Here is a 14,435-nt window from a genome sequence, read left to right as displayed (position 1 = left end):
TCAGGTTCTCTTGTTTCCTCCCACAGTGCAAAGATGTACAGGTTAGGTTGATTGACCATGCTAAAATTGCCAATAGAGTCCAGGGATGTGAAGGCTGGGTGGATGACCCATGTGAAATGCAGGGTTACAGGGATAGGGGAGGGATGTAGGTCTGGGTGGGATGTTCTTTGGATGGTTGGTGTGGACTCGAATGGACTGTTTTGCACTGTAGGGATCTTTGATCAATACTTCTGTGATGATCAGGAGTGATGATGCTGTTGTGATTATCTCACTGAATCAGTAATCCAAAAGGATAATGCTCCGGGGATCTGTTTCAAATCCCATCATTCTTACTGGTGGGATTTAATGTCAATCTATTCACCTGCAATCTGTAAGTTAGTCTCAGTAATGTTGACAGTGACTAGGAAACTACCATCTTTTGTTGTAAAAAGCAATGTGGTTCACTCATGCTCTTCAGGGAAGGAAATCTGCCATCGTTAACCTGTCTGGCTTATATGTGACAGTAAACACATTGATATGTCGTTTTCTGAACTGCCTTCTGAACTTACCTGACAAACCACCAATTATGGATAAGTAGCCAATGTTGTCCTCGCTATGCGATGCACATCTCAGTAAACAAAAAAGGAACATGCTCAATTCCCACCCATATAAAACTTCTTCACCATTTACTCTGCCTCTGGTTATTCATAGGTGAAGATCCTTTCAGTGAAGTACCATTTAGTACCTACCCTGCATTCAAAACATAACTAAATGACACAGAAACAGACGTTCTGGAAGAGAAATGATTATTCAATGTCATTAAATCTCCAATTGTCTAACTAAAGGCCAATCCCAGGAATCAGAGTTTGCCTTGAATATGAAAACCAAAACATCTTAAATAATCTTGATCAAGTATAATGGGACATGCCATAAGCTAAAGCCACAACTGGATTCTACTCTTGGATCAGTAGAATTGCAGACACTCTGAGGTCAGTGTTCCATACAATGCTAATTAAGTAGTGTTGTCTCACTACTCGGCTTAGAATATGTTGATATCTGTCAGGTTGACACATCATTAGGAGGTTTTGTGGGTTGGATGTGCTCTCCTGAACCACAGGTTCCATGATTGAATCCCACTTCAGGACTTGACAGCCTGAGGGAGATGCCTTCATAATGCGACCAAAGAGGTTGACTATTTACTTGCAACTTATTTTTTTCAAAATGCACCAATGACAGGTGGTAAGAGTAGGAGAGATTCCGGTTCGGTCATGTGTTGGAAAGAAATTGGAGCCCCTACCATCAATATCCATAGCTTTGGAATGTGAGAGACATCCACCAGTGTATGTTGCCACATCAACTTGGACTACCTGGGGATATGGTTGACCTCAGTTGACTGTGCAGCAGTTTGGATCAGATTGGCACCAACAGCATGGGGCTTGATTCCCAAGTTTGCTCAGGTCAATTCAGGCTCTGCCTCCTTGCTCTATCCATGTTAGAGATCATGGTACTGTTAGATGAACCTATTTCTGGCAGGAAATTGAAGAAGGAGTTAATCATTCACATTGCTTGGATTTGGTTTGAATTCGGTAAAAACAATGACTGCAGCTGCTGGAAACCAGAGTCTAGATTAGAGTGGAGCTGGAAAAGCACAGCAGTTCAGGCAGCATCCGAGGAGCAGGAAAATCGACATTTTGAGCAAAAGCCTTTCATCAGGAACTTTGATTTGAATTCTCCCACCCAAGAGAGAGATCTGTGCACAGTTATTTAGATGACACACTGGTTATTTGCTGTTCACGTTATAAACTGTTACATCCAAATGCCACAAAAATTTCTACTTCAGGGATCTGTTTGGATAAAGAGTGGAGCTGGAAAAAGCTCAACAGCATCAGAGGAGAAGGGAAAGTCGACGTTTCAGGTTGGAATCTTTCATCAGGACTGGGGGAGGGGAAGGGATTTAGCAACTCTACATTTTGAAGTCAGTTTGCAACCTGCGACCATGTGCATATAGATGCTCTAGCATCATTGAAAAGGAAGAAACTTTTCGAGTCACATTTAATTTGCTGTATAAAACACAAAACTAGTGACAGGGTCATATTGCTGAGGCTAAACTGCGCAATTAAAATGTGTTGGAAATCACAAAATCTGCTGAGAATTCTATGTGTTGCAGTGTGTGCCCAACTCTTGACTTCACTTTGTCTTAGCTGTGGTTTCAGAAACAATAAGAGAAATGCAAATCTAGGTACAATCCGTCCGTGTTTCATTAGCGTATTAATTGTTGAGCCAAGAAACAATTTTCTTGTAATGCACCATCCTTGTTAAACCACTTGGGCTCCTGGGATCAATAAAATGCTCATTATCAAACCATCCACTCACTTCTTCTTCATTCTTCATGACTAAGTAAATTGGCACTGATGGGAGAAAAGGATATTTGTGATTAATATAATTTGATATCGTTTTGCTGCCTGTCACTGCTGTGACTCCTTTTATCAAATGCATTGTGTTTGGTTCTCAGCAATGTGACCTAAATTCAAATGTCAGCTGTCATTAAGTCAAAAACTGTCTAGGTCCAGTTAGCGTGTCCGGTGAAATGAGCATGTCACTTCCTTGAATAATGACAATGGCTGCAAACATTTGGACGATGGAATTAATCAATGCTATGAATGACATCCTTTGTGATTGATGTTAAAGTGTATTCCCTTTTTAACCCCCTGGACCTGTCTGCAGCCTTGGACCAGGAGAAAGTGAGGACTGAAGATGCTGGAGATCAGAGACGAGAGTGTGGTGCTGGAAAAGTACAGCCAGTCAGGCAGCATCCAAGGAGCATGGGAATCAATGCTTCGGGCAAAAGCCCACAATCAGGAATGACTGCAGCCTTGGACCACTCTATCTCCCTCTACTGTGTCTCTTCAGGTATTAAAGGGTTCACCCTGCGTGTTTCCACACTTTGCAGGAAATTCTATGACAAAGACTAAGTAGCAATGGCCTCTAGTTCATCAGAAGGCTAAGGTGTGTCCATATGACTCTTACCAATTTTTATAGATGCACTATAGAAAGCATCCTATCTGGATGCCTCACAACTTACTATGGCAACTGCTCTGCTCAAGACTGCACTAAACTACAGACAGTTGTGAACACAGCCCCGTCCATCATGCAAACCAGCCTTCCTTCCATTGGCTCTGTTCATACATCCCGCTGGCTCCTGAGGGAATGCAGCGTAGGTTCATGAGGTCAATTCCTGGAATGGAGGGATTACCTTACACTGAAAGACTGAAGCGACTGGACTTGCATACCCTTGAGTTTAGAAGACTGAGAAGGGATCTGATTGAGACATATAAGATTATGAAAGGATTAGACACTCTGGCAGCAGGAAACATGTTTCCACTGATGGGTGAGTGCCAAACCAGAGGACACAGTTTAAAAATACGGGGTAGACCATTTAGGACAGAGATGAGGAGAAACTTCTTCACCCAGACAGTGGTGGCTGTGTGGAATGCTCTGCCCCAGAGGGAAGTGGAAGCCCAGTCTCTGGATTCATTTAAGAAAGAGTTGGTTAGAGCTCTCAAAGATAGTGGAATCAAGGGTTATGGAGATAAAGCAGGAAGAGGATACTAATTAGGAATGATCAGCCATGATCATATTGAATGGTGGTGCAGGCTCGAATGGCTGAATGGCCTACTCCTGCACCTATTGTCTATTGTCTCTTGTCTTTTGAAAGCAGCCAACATCATTGAAGACCCCTCCTACCCTGGTTATACTCTCTTCCACCCTCTTCCATTGGGCAGAAGATTAAAAAATTTGAAAACACCTGGCAACAAATTCTTCCCTGCTGTTATCAGATTCATGAACACACCTCCCATATATTAGAGCTGATCATACCTGTAGCTGTAACACTATAAGAATATAACATAAGACCTAGAAGCAGGAGTAGGCCATTTGGCACTTGGAGCCTTCTCCACCATTCAATGAGATCATGGCTGATCTTTCGTGGACTTAGCTCCATTTACCAACCCACTCACCAAAACCCTTAATTCCCTTACTGTTCAAAATCTATCTAACTTTGCCTTAAACACATTCAATGAGGTAGCCTCAACTGCTGCACAGGGCAGGGAATTCCACAGATTGGGTGAAGAAGTTCCTCCTTAACTCAGTCCTAAATCTACTACCTCTTATTGGAGGCTGTGCCCCCTAATTCTAGTTTCACGTGCCAATGGAAACAACCTCTCTGCTTCTACATTACCCATTCCCGTCATAATTTTATACGTTTCTAAAAGATCCCCATCATGCTTCGAAATTCTATATTCTGTACCCTGTTCTATTACCCTGATGCACTTATGTAAGTTATGATCTGTCTGCTTAGTGTGTAAAATAATACTTTGCACAAAACAATACTTTTCACTGCATCTCGATGCATGTGACAATAATAAATCAAATCAAACCTTCTCTGCTTCTGCCCAGACAACTATCTGTAAAGCCCCTTAAGGATCAATGCTCACTCCTCCCTCTCTCTTCCCCTTCAGCTATATGTTGCCCCTCAGATGAGTTATTTGGAGATAGGCTCAGAAACAATAAGGGTAGTAAAATGCAGAACAATGTTGGCCAACTGGGAAGACGGTGTCCAATTCTGGTGAATTAATTGGCCTCTTGATGGCCATTTTATCACCTGAGGGTCATTTTACTGTTATTAGAATTGTCTCACCTACTCTATCCAGAGAGGCCACCAGATAAAAGGGGGTGACCTATCAATGCTATCCCTCTGGGTGGAGGGGGATGGAATTCTAGGTCTCATGGAAGGACCATCCCAGTGGTCATGGCTCCAATGTTGACACTGCAGGCTCAATCTCCAATTGTCGGGGCCTGCCTACCTTGCTCTCATTCATCAACTTATTTTTTTAGTCCTATATATAGGAACATCACCTCTACCCACCTGTAGCCTCAGTATTGACCACCTTTCTCAGGAGCATTACTGAGGATGTCAGGTTGTCTGCTCCCTGATTGGAAAGGGTGGATCGGAGATGTAGACGATGATCCTGACTGGCTCTGCTGTCCAAATGAAGGCTTTTTAATTGCCACCAGAGTCCTCTCTTTGCCCTCACTGGCTTGGGTCTAACATTTGGCTCCAATTATGAGAACTTATACATTCTTGATGAAATTCTTGCTGAATTTCAAGTTACGCATACACCCCCAACTAACTCTTGTTGGCTACTGTAGGAATACTGTGGTGAATGAGTCACCTCCTGAATCTTCAAAGCCTGTCCAGCAGGTCTCAACCAGAATAGATAGAGGGAATTCAGTAGATGCACTGCATTTGGACTTCCAGAAGGCATTTGACAGGGTTCCTCATAAAAGGTTAATCCATTGGATAAGAGCCCATGGAGTTGGAAAGAGTATATTCTCAGAGATACAGAATTGGCTAATAGGCAGGAAACAGCTAATGGGATAAGGTATTCTTTTTCAGGTTGGAGAAAGTAAGGACTCCATTCCTGATGAAATGCTTGTGCCCGAAACGTCGATTCTCCTGCTCCTCGGATACTGCTTGAACTTTTGTGCTTTTCCAGCAACACACTCTCGACGCTGTTCTTTTTCAAGTTGGCAACAGCTAGGGTTACACGGCTCAGTGCTAAGACTGGGACTGTTTACAATATATAGTCATGACTTGGAAGAAGGAAGTGAATGTACTATAGCCGAGCTTACAGATCACATAAAAATAAATGGAAAGGAGGGTCACACGAGGGATGCAAACAGTTTACAGAGAGATTTTAGTGGGTTAAGTAAGTAGCCAAATAGAGTATAATGTGGGAAAATGTGAGGTTGCTCACTTTGGAAGGGAGAACGTAAAGGACAAAGTATTATTTAAATGAGGAAAAACAGCAGAAAACTGCAACATGAAAGGACTTTGGGGTACTTGTGCACAAAACACAGAAAGCTAGCACTCAGGTGCAGCAGGTCATCAGGAAAGCTAATGGAATGTTTGGCCTTTTTCAAGGGATTTGCAGTATAGAATAGGGAAGTCTTACTGCAATTACACAAGTTGCAGATGAGACTACATCAGGAGTATTGTGAGCAGTTTTGGTCCCCTTATTTAGGAAGGATGTCTTTTCATTGCAGACAGTACAGAGAAGGTTCATGAGGGTATGCAGGAGCTGTCTCATGAGCAAAGTTTAAACAGGTTGGGACTCTAATCACCGGAGTTTAGAATACTAAGAGATGATCTCTTTGAGACATATAGGATTCTTAAGGGGCTTGACAGGATAAATGCTGAAAGGATCTTACTCTCATTAGGGAGTCCAGGACCAGAGCGCATAGTCTCCGAATAAAGGGGTGTCAATTCAAGACTGAGTTGAGGAGGAATTTCTTCTCTCAGAAAGTTGTGAGTCTTTGGAATACCTTGCGACAGAGAGTTGTAGAAGCAACTTGTGTCTATTTACGATTGGGATATCTTGGGATAGATTCTTACGAATTGGGGAACTAAGAGATGTGGCGAACATGCAGGAAAGTAGTTACGATGAATATCAGACCAGCCATGATCCTGATGAATGGCAGAGCAGGCTCAATGGCTTCGAATGGCCTACTGCTGTTCCTATTTCCCATGGCCTTAAAGTTTTATTACCCTGCAAGGACACTATTGCTTTAACTCTAGCCCTTTGTGTACCTCACACACCTTTCACACCCCTCCCCCTTCCTTGGCAATTCTCCCTTCAGCTTCAAGATTTTCCATTCTGGAATTCTATCCCCATACTTTCCATCTCTGCTTATGAAACTCCTTCAGACCTATCTCTTTGCCCAAACATTTGGTCACTTATCCAAATGACTCTTTATCTGGTTTGTTTGTAGACCGTCAATCACTTCATTCAAAAATTAACTTGAGGGAGTTCATTTCTTGACATTCTGAACATACAACTCCCTGCCTGAGGGAAAATGGATGGTTGGGAGTCAGTAATTTCACAGATGATCATTTCATTATTAACATTTCTACAACTGACCCATTTTTCTTTGATGTTTACAGATTGTAAATAGTTGCTTTTGATGCATTTATCTTGAGTTGGCTGATTGTTCCTTTAGTGTGGTAAAAACAATGACTGCAGATGCTGGAAACCAGATTCTGGATTAGTGGTGCTGGAAGAGCACAGCAGTTCAGGCAGCATCCAAGGAGCAGTGAAATCAACGTTTCGGACAAAAGCCCTTCATCAGGAATAAAGGCAGAGAGCCTGAAGCATGGAGAGATAAACTAGAAGAGGGTGGGGGTGGGGAGAAAACAGCATAGAGTACAATAGGTGAGTGGGGGAGGGGATGAAGGTGATAGGTCAGGGAGGAGAGGGTGGAGTGGATAGGTGGAAAAGGAGATAGGCAGGTAGGACAAGTCCGGACAAGTCATGGGGACAGTGCTGAGCTGGAAGTTTGGAACTAGGGTGAGGTGGGGCAAGGGGAAATGAGGAAACTGTTGAAGTCCACATTGATGCCCTGGGGTTGAAGTGTTACGAGGCGGAAGATGAGGCGTTCTTCCTCCAGATGTCTGGTGGCGAGGGAGCGGCAGTGAAGGAGGCTCAGGACCTCCATGTCCTCGGCAGAGTGGGAGGGGGAGTTGAAATGTTGGGCCACGGGCAGTGTGGTTGATTGGTGCAGGTGTCCTGGAGATGTTCCCTAAAGCGCTCTGCTAGAGGTGCCCAGTCTCTCCAACGTAGAGGAGATCACATTGGGAGTAACGGATACAATAAATGATATTAGTGGATGTGCAGGTAAAACTTTGGATGTGGAAGGCTCCTTTAGGGCCTTGGATAGAGGTGAGGGAGGAGGTGTGGGCCCAGGTTTTACAGTTCCTGCGGTGGCAGGGGAAGGTGTCAAGATGGGAGGGTGGGTTGTAGGGGGGCGTGGACCTGACCAGGTAGTCATGGAGGGAACAGTCTTTGCGGAAAGCGGAAAGAGGTGGGAAGGGAAATATGTCCCTGGTGATGGGGTCTTTTAGGAAGAGCCAGAAATGTCGGCGGATGATTTGGTTTATGCGAAGGTTGGTAGGGTGGAAGGTGAGCACCAGGGGCGTTCTGTCCTTGTTACGTTGGAGGGGTGGGGTCTGAGGGCGGAGGTGCAGGATTTGGACGAGATGCGTTGGAGGGCATCTTTAACCACGTGGGAAAGGAAATTGCGGTCTCTAATGAAGGAGGCTATCTGGTGTGTTCTGTGGTGGAACTGGTCCTCCTGGGAGCAGATATGGCGGAGGTGGAGAAATTGAGAATACGGGATGGCATTTTTGCAGGAGGTAGGGTGGGAAGAGGTGTAATCCAGGTAGCTGTGGGAGTCAGTGGGTTTGTAAAAAATGTCAGTGTCAAGTTGGTTGTCATTAATGGAGATGGAGAGGCCCAGGAAGGGGAGGGAGGTGTCAGAGATGGTCCAGGTAAATTTAAGGTCAGGGTGGAATGTGTTGGTGGAGTTGATGAATTGATCAACCTCCTCGCGGGAGTACGAGGTGGCGCCAATGTAGTCATCAATGTAGCAGAGGAAGAGGTGGAGAGTGGTGCCGGTGTAATTACGGAAGATCAACTGTTCTACGTAGCCAACAAAGAGACAGACATAGCTGGGGCCCATACGTGTGCCCATGGCTACCCCTTTGGTCTGGAGGAAGTGGGAGGATTCAAAGGAGTAATTGTTAAGGGTGAGGACAAGTTTGGCCAAACGAATGAGAGTGTCGGTGGAAGGGTACAGTTGGGGACATCTGGAGAGGAAAAAATGGAGGGTTTGGAGGCCCTGATCATGGCGGATGGAGGTGTAGAGGGATTGGATATCCATGATGAAGATGAGGCATTGGGGACCGGGAGGAGGTGGAGGGCGTGGGTGGTGTCTCGAATGTATGTGGGGAGTTCCTGGACTAGGGGGGAATAGGACAGTGTCGAGGTAGGTAGAGGTGAGTTCAGTGGGACAGGAGCATGCTGAGACAATGAGTTGGCCAAGGTGGTCAGGCTTGTGGATTTTGGGAAGGAGATAGAACCGGGCAGTGCGGGGTTCCCGGACTATGAGGTTGGAAGCTGTGGGTGGGAGATCTCCTGAGGTGATGAGGTTCTGTATGGTCTGGGAGACGATGGTTTGGTGATAGGGGGTGGGGTCATGGTCGAGGGGGCAGTAGGAAGAGGTGTCCTCGAGTTGGCATTTGACTTCAGCAGTGTAGAGGTCAATGCGCCAGACAACCACTGCACCCCCTTTATCCGCTGGCTTGATGATGAGGTTGGGATTGGAGCAGAGGGATTGGAGGGCTGCGCGTTGTGAGGGTGAGAGGTTGGAGTGGGGGAGGGGAGTAGACAATTGCACCTACAAATTGATTCAAAATGCATGCTGTCCCCCATCTGCAGATGGCACATTCCATGTACGACTGCATCGTAACAACTCACCTTTAACTTGTGACTGCCCAGTGGACAGCAATTTTGTTTTTAATTTCATAGAACATGTTCTTGAAGGTTACTGACAGACATGGTGTTCCTTTGTCCATTGTAGCACCAAGCTGCAGGTGTGAGAGTCCACATCAGCTTAATTGCCACTGGGTAGTATGTGTCTCGATGGGAATAGACAAGCATTATCGAAACACAGTACCTCTGTAGTTAAACCCATATTGACCTGTGCTGCACTTTACTCTGTAAACTGAAGCGCATTGATTAGCTGAAGGTGTTTAATTAACAGCGCAGAACTAGACATCCATTTCTACATTCACTGTCAGAAGATTTTCGTTTCTAACCTTTCAATGACCTTTTCTGTGACGTTTTAACAACCCAGTTTCTGAATCTGTATTTATTTCTTGGCAGTGATACCAAAAGGAAATCGTTGAGTATTGATGTTAGCGGAGGTCTATTTTCTTTCAATGCATCCTGAAGATAAAGAGCACATTTTACGTCTTTGATTACATCACACGAGAGAATTAGATTTACAGATCTTCCCCTTAACATAAGTCTAAACGTAAATGTAACATGAAGAAAAGCAGCAACTTCTGAAGAAAAATATACTGTCACCATAAATATTTACAATTAACTTAGTGACTGGTTTACCTTGAAGAATTTGAAATCGTTATTGGAGAGATTCTGTTTGGAGGGAATGATATAACAGTAGGATACTGCACCTTTGGGATGCTCCAGGGTAGTGATACAAGTAATTGAGGTTAATGAGAAGCTAATTATGCTGTTGCCTAACATGGTTAGTCTAAAGGAAGAGTAAAATGCAATGCTAGAAATCTGAAACAAACACCAGGAATGCTGGAGAAACTTAGCAGATCTTGCAGCATCTGTGGAAAGAGAATCAGAGCTAACGTTTCAACTCCAGCGCGACTTTTCTTCAGAACTAAAGGAAGCCCATAGCACCAAGCAGTAAGATTCAAAAGGCTACCAATCCACCTCAGTTCATAAGAGAATTCCACTCCAACCAGATTTTCAGAGTTGGGCTTAAGACGTGCCATTCACATCCCTGAGATTATGAAAGTATAGACGAGAAACATTGTACCGGTGAATGGACATCGATGTCAAACTCCGAGCTTGTGTACCATATAAAATCAATGCAGGTAAACCATGAGACGTAGATTGATTTTAGTAGATATCTTGGAGATAAGGAGTGGTCTGTTTGTGGTCCAGTAATATTGGCTTCATAGCTTTAGTCCAGGGCAAGCAGTGCAGGGGGCACTGGTAACAGAGTAAAGGAATAGCATCATTATAACATCATACGGTATGTAGGGAATCGCTTGGCTGATGTTGACTCCACCCATTTTGATATGAGAAGATGATTTGCCAACTCGTTGAATTGTCAACATATAACCCTCTTTATTACAGCAGTGCATTGGCTAAGTATGAAACCTAAAACAAATGGATATTTGACATCCTGAATGCATCCCATTTACAGATATGTCGAAGTCAATAGAATTTGGGAGAAGTTACCTCTTTTTGGCACCAATGTCATTAATGCCACCATCAAAAGCACAGGGCAGAAAGCAATATGTCAAAAGTATCGGTTTTACATCCACCTGTGCATGAATGGGCTGATGCCGTAGAGTCTGGAGGAATCAGTAGGGGTGCACTTTTGCCAATAGTAACTAGAGAAAGGCTGTGCTAACTGGTGTGACAAAATTAAGAATCACACAAGACCAGCTTCTCCACCTTATATCTGATGTGAGTTTACCTCCAACAATATGTTTTTACCTGAAGCAGCAATGCTTATGTTACCCCTACTAATGTAAGTGGGTGTGGATATCATGCTATTGAGGAATCCAACAAATATTCTCATTATAGCTGACTGTTATACATTCACAGACACATATATACCAGGGCTAACATCAAGTTTGTAGTTGACAATAGGAGAGTATGCTTTTACTATGCTACAACTGATCCAAGGTAAGATGGAATATGAAATCTTTATACTTCCATGTCATATGCTATAGTACCATTATTATGAGCACATCACTTAAAGTATATTTATATGCTGACTGTGTGATTTAACACACATTGTTTGGACCATAATTCTATTCGTTTTAAAATAGTGATGGGAAAGAATAGACCAGATCTAAAAGCTGAAGTTCTAAATTGGAGAAAGGCCAATTTTGACGGTATTAAGCAAAAAGTTTCGAAAGCTGATTGGAGACAGATGTTCGCAGGTAAAGGGACAGCTGAAAAATGGGAAGCCTTCAGAAATAAGATAACAAGAATCCACAGAAAGTATATGCCTGTCAGGGTGAAAAGGAAGGCTGGTAGGTATAGGGAATGCTGGATGACTAAAGAAATTGAGGGTTTGGTTAAGAAAAAGAAGGAAACATATGTCAGGTATAGACAGGATAGATCGAGTGAATCCTTAGAAGAGTATAAAGAAAGTAGGAGTATACTTAAGAGGGAAATCAGGAGGGCAAAAGGGGACATGAAATAGCTTTGGCAAATAGTATTAAGGAGAAGCCAAAGGGTTTTTACAAATATATTAAGGACAAAAGGGTAACTAGGGAGAGAATAGGGCCCCTCAAAGATCAGCAAGGCGGCCTTTGTGTGGAGCCACAGAAAATGGGGGAGATACTAAATGAATATTTTGCAACAGTATTTACTGTGGAAAAGGATATGGAAGATATAGACTGTAGGAAAATAGATGGTGACATCTTGCGAAATGTCCAAATTACAGAGGAGGAAGTGCTGGATGCCTTGAAATGGTTAAAGGTGGATAAATCCCCAGGACCTGATCAGGTGTACCCAAGAACTCTGTGGGAAGCTAGAGAAGTGATTGCTGGGCCTCTTGCTGAGATATTTCTATCATCGATAGTCACAGGTGAGGTGCCGGAAGACTGGAGGTTGGCTAACGTCGTGCCACAGTTTAAGAAGGGCGGTAAAGTCAAGCCAGGGAACTATAGACCAGTGAGCCTGACCTCAGTGGTGGGCAAGTTGTCGGAGGGAATCCTGAGGGACAGGATGTACATGTATTTGGAAAGGCAAGGACTGATTCAGGATAGTCAACATGACTTTGTGCATGGGAAATCATGTCTCACAAACTTTATTGAGTTTTTTTTGATGAAATAACAAAGAAGATTGATGAGGGCAGAGCAGTAGATATGATCTATATGGACTTCAGTAAGGCGTTCAACAAGGTTCCCCATGGGAGACTGATTAGCAAGGTTAGATCTCATGGAATACAGGGAGAACTAGCCATTTGGATACAGAACTGCCTCAAAGGTAGAAGACAGAGGGTGGTAGTGGAGAGTTGTTTTTCAGACTGGAGGCCTGTGACCAGTGGAGTGCCACAAGGATTGGTGCTGGGCCCTCTACTTTTTGTCATTTACATAAATGATTTGGATGTGAGCATAAGAAGTACAGTTAGTAAGTTTGCAGATGACACCAAAATTAGAGGTGTAGTGGACAGCGAAGAGGGTTACCTCAGATTACAAAAGGATCTTGACCAGATGGGCCAATGGGCTGAGAAGTGGCAGAAGGAGTTTAATTCAGATAAATGCGAGGTGCTGCATTTTGGCAAAGCAAATCTTAGCAGGACTAATACACTTATTGGTAAGGTCCTAGGGAGTGTTGCTGAACTAAGAGACCTTGGAGTGCAGGTTCATAGCTCCTTGAAAGTGGAGTCGCAGGTAGATAGGATAGTGAAGAAGGTGTTTGGTGTGCTTTCCTTTATTGGTCAGAGTATTGAGTACAGGAGGTGTGGGCGGCACGGTGGCACAGTGGTTAGCACTGCTGCCTCACAGCGCCTGTAGACCCGGGTTCAATTCCCGACTCAGGCGACTGACTGTGTGGAGTTTGCACGTTCTCCCCGTGTCTGCGTGGGTTTCCTCCGGGTGCTCCGGTTTCCTCCCACAGTCACAAAGATGTGCGGGTCAGGTGAATTGGCCAAGCTAAATTGCCCGTAGTGTTAGGTAAGGGGTAAATGTATGGGTGGGTTGCGCTTCGGCGGGTCGGTGTGGACTTGTTGGGCCGAAGGGCCTGTTTCCACACTGTAAGTCTAATCTAATCTTAAGGAGTTGGGAGGTCATGTTGTGGCTGTACAGGGGCATTGGTTCGGCCACTGTTGGAATATTATGTGCAATTCTGGTCTCCTTCCTATCGGAAAGATGTTGTGAAACTTGAAAGGGTTCAGAAAAGATTTACAAGGATGTTGACAAGGTTGGAGGATCTGAGCTACAGGGAGAGTCTGAACAGGCTGGGGCTGTTTTCTCTAGAGCGTTGGAGATTGAGGGGAGACCTTATAGAGGTTTACAAAATTGAGGGGCATGGTTAGGATAAATAGATAAAGTCTTTTCTCTAGGGTCGGGGAGTCCTGAACTAGAGGGTTTAGGGTGAAAGGGGAAAGATATAAAAGAGACCTAAGGGGCAACTTTTTCATGCAGAGGGTGGTACGTGTATGGAATGAGTTGCCAGAGGATTTGGTGGAGGCTGGTACAATTGCAACATTTAAGATGCACTTGGATATGTATATGAATATGATGGGTTTGGAGAGATATGGGTCGGGTTCTGGCAGGTGGGACTAGATTGGGTTGGGTTATCTGGTCAACATGGACGGGTTGGACTGAAGGGTCTTCTTCCATGCTGTACATCTCCATGACTCTATTACTCTATTGAGTGGCCCATAATTGTTTTGTGAGCTAGGGTGAGGTGGAAAAGAAGTGGCAGAGTGCTAAGAAACATGAACTTGAAAATAAAATTTCGTTTGAAGCAGTTCAGGGAAGGGTCTTTTCTGGACAAAGCTTGAAAAGGTTGGGCCTATATTAGATTAGTTTAGGATATCTGATTTGCATGAACGAGTTGGACCGAAGGGTTTGTTTCCATGCTGCACATCTCTCTGACCCTATATCCATTGATGTTTAGAAGAATGAGGGGTGATCTTAGTGAAATAGATATGATCTTCAGCTTCCTCTTGTGGGGAAGGTTAAACTAGAGGGCATAGTTTTTTAAGGCAGAAATAAGAGGAATTCTTTCTCTTTCAAACGGTAGGTAAGCAATGGAATTCTGTACCCCAGT

Source organism: Hemiscyllium ocellatum, chromosome 6 (genome assembly GCF_020745735.1).
Source record: "Hemiscyllium ocellatum isolate sHemOce1 chromosome 6, sHemOce1.pat.X.cur, whole genome shotgun sequence".
NCBI lineage: Eukaryota > Metazoa > Chordata > Chondrichthyes > Orectolobiformes > Hemiscylliidae > Hemiscyllium > Hemiscyllium ocellatum.
The sequence above is the reverse complement of the archived record's forward strand: the minus strand, read 5'-3'. Positions refer to the sequence as shown.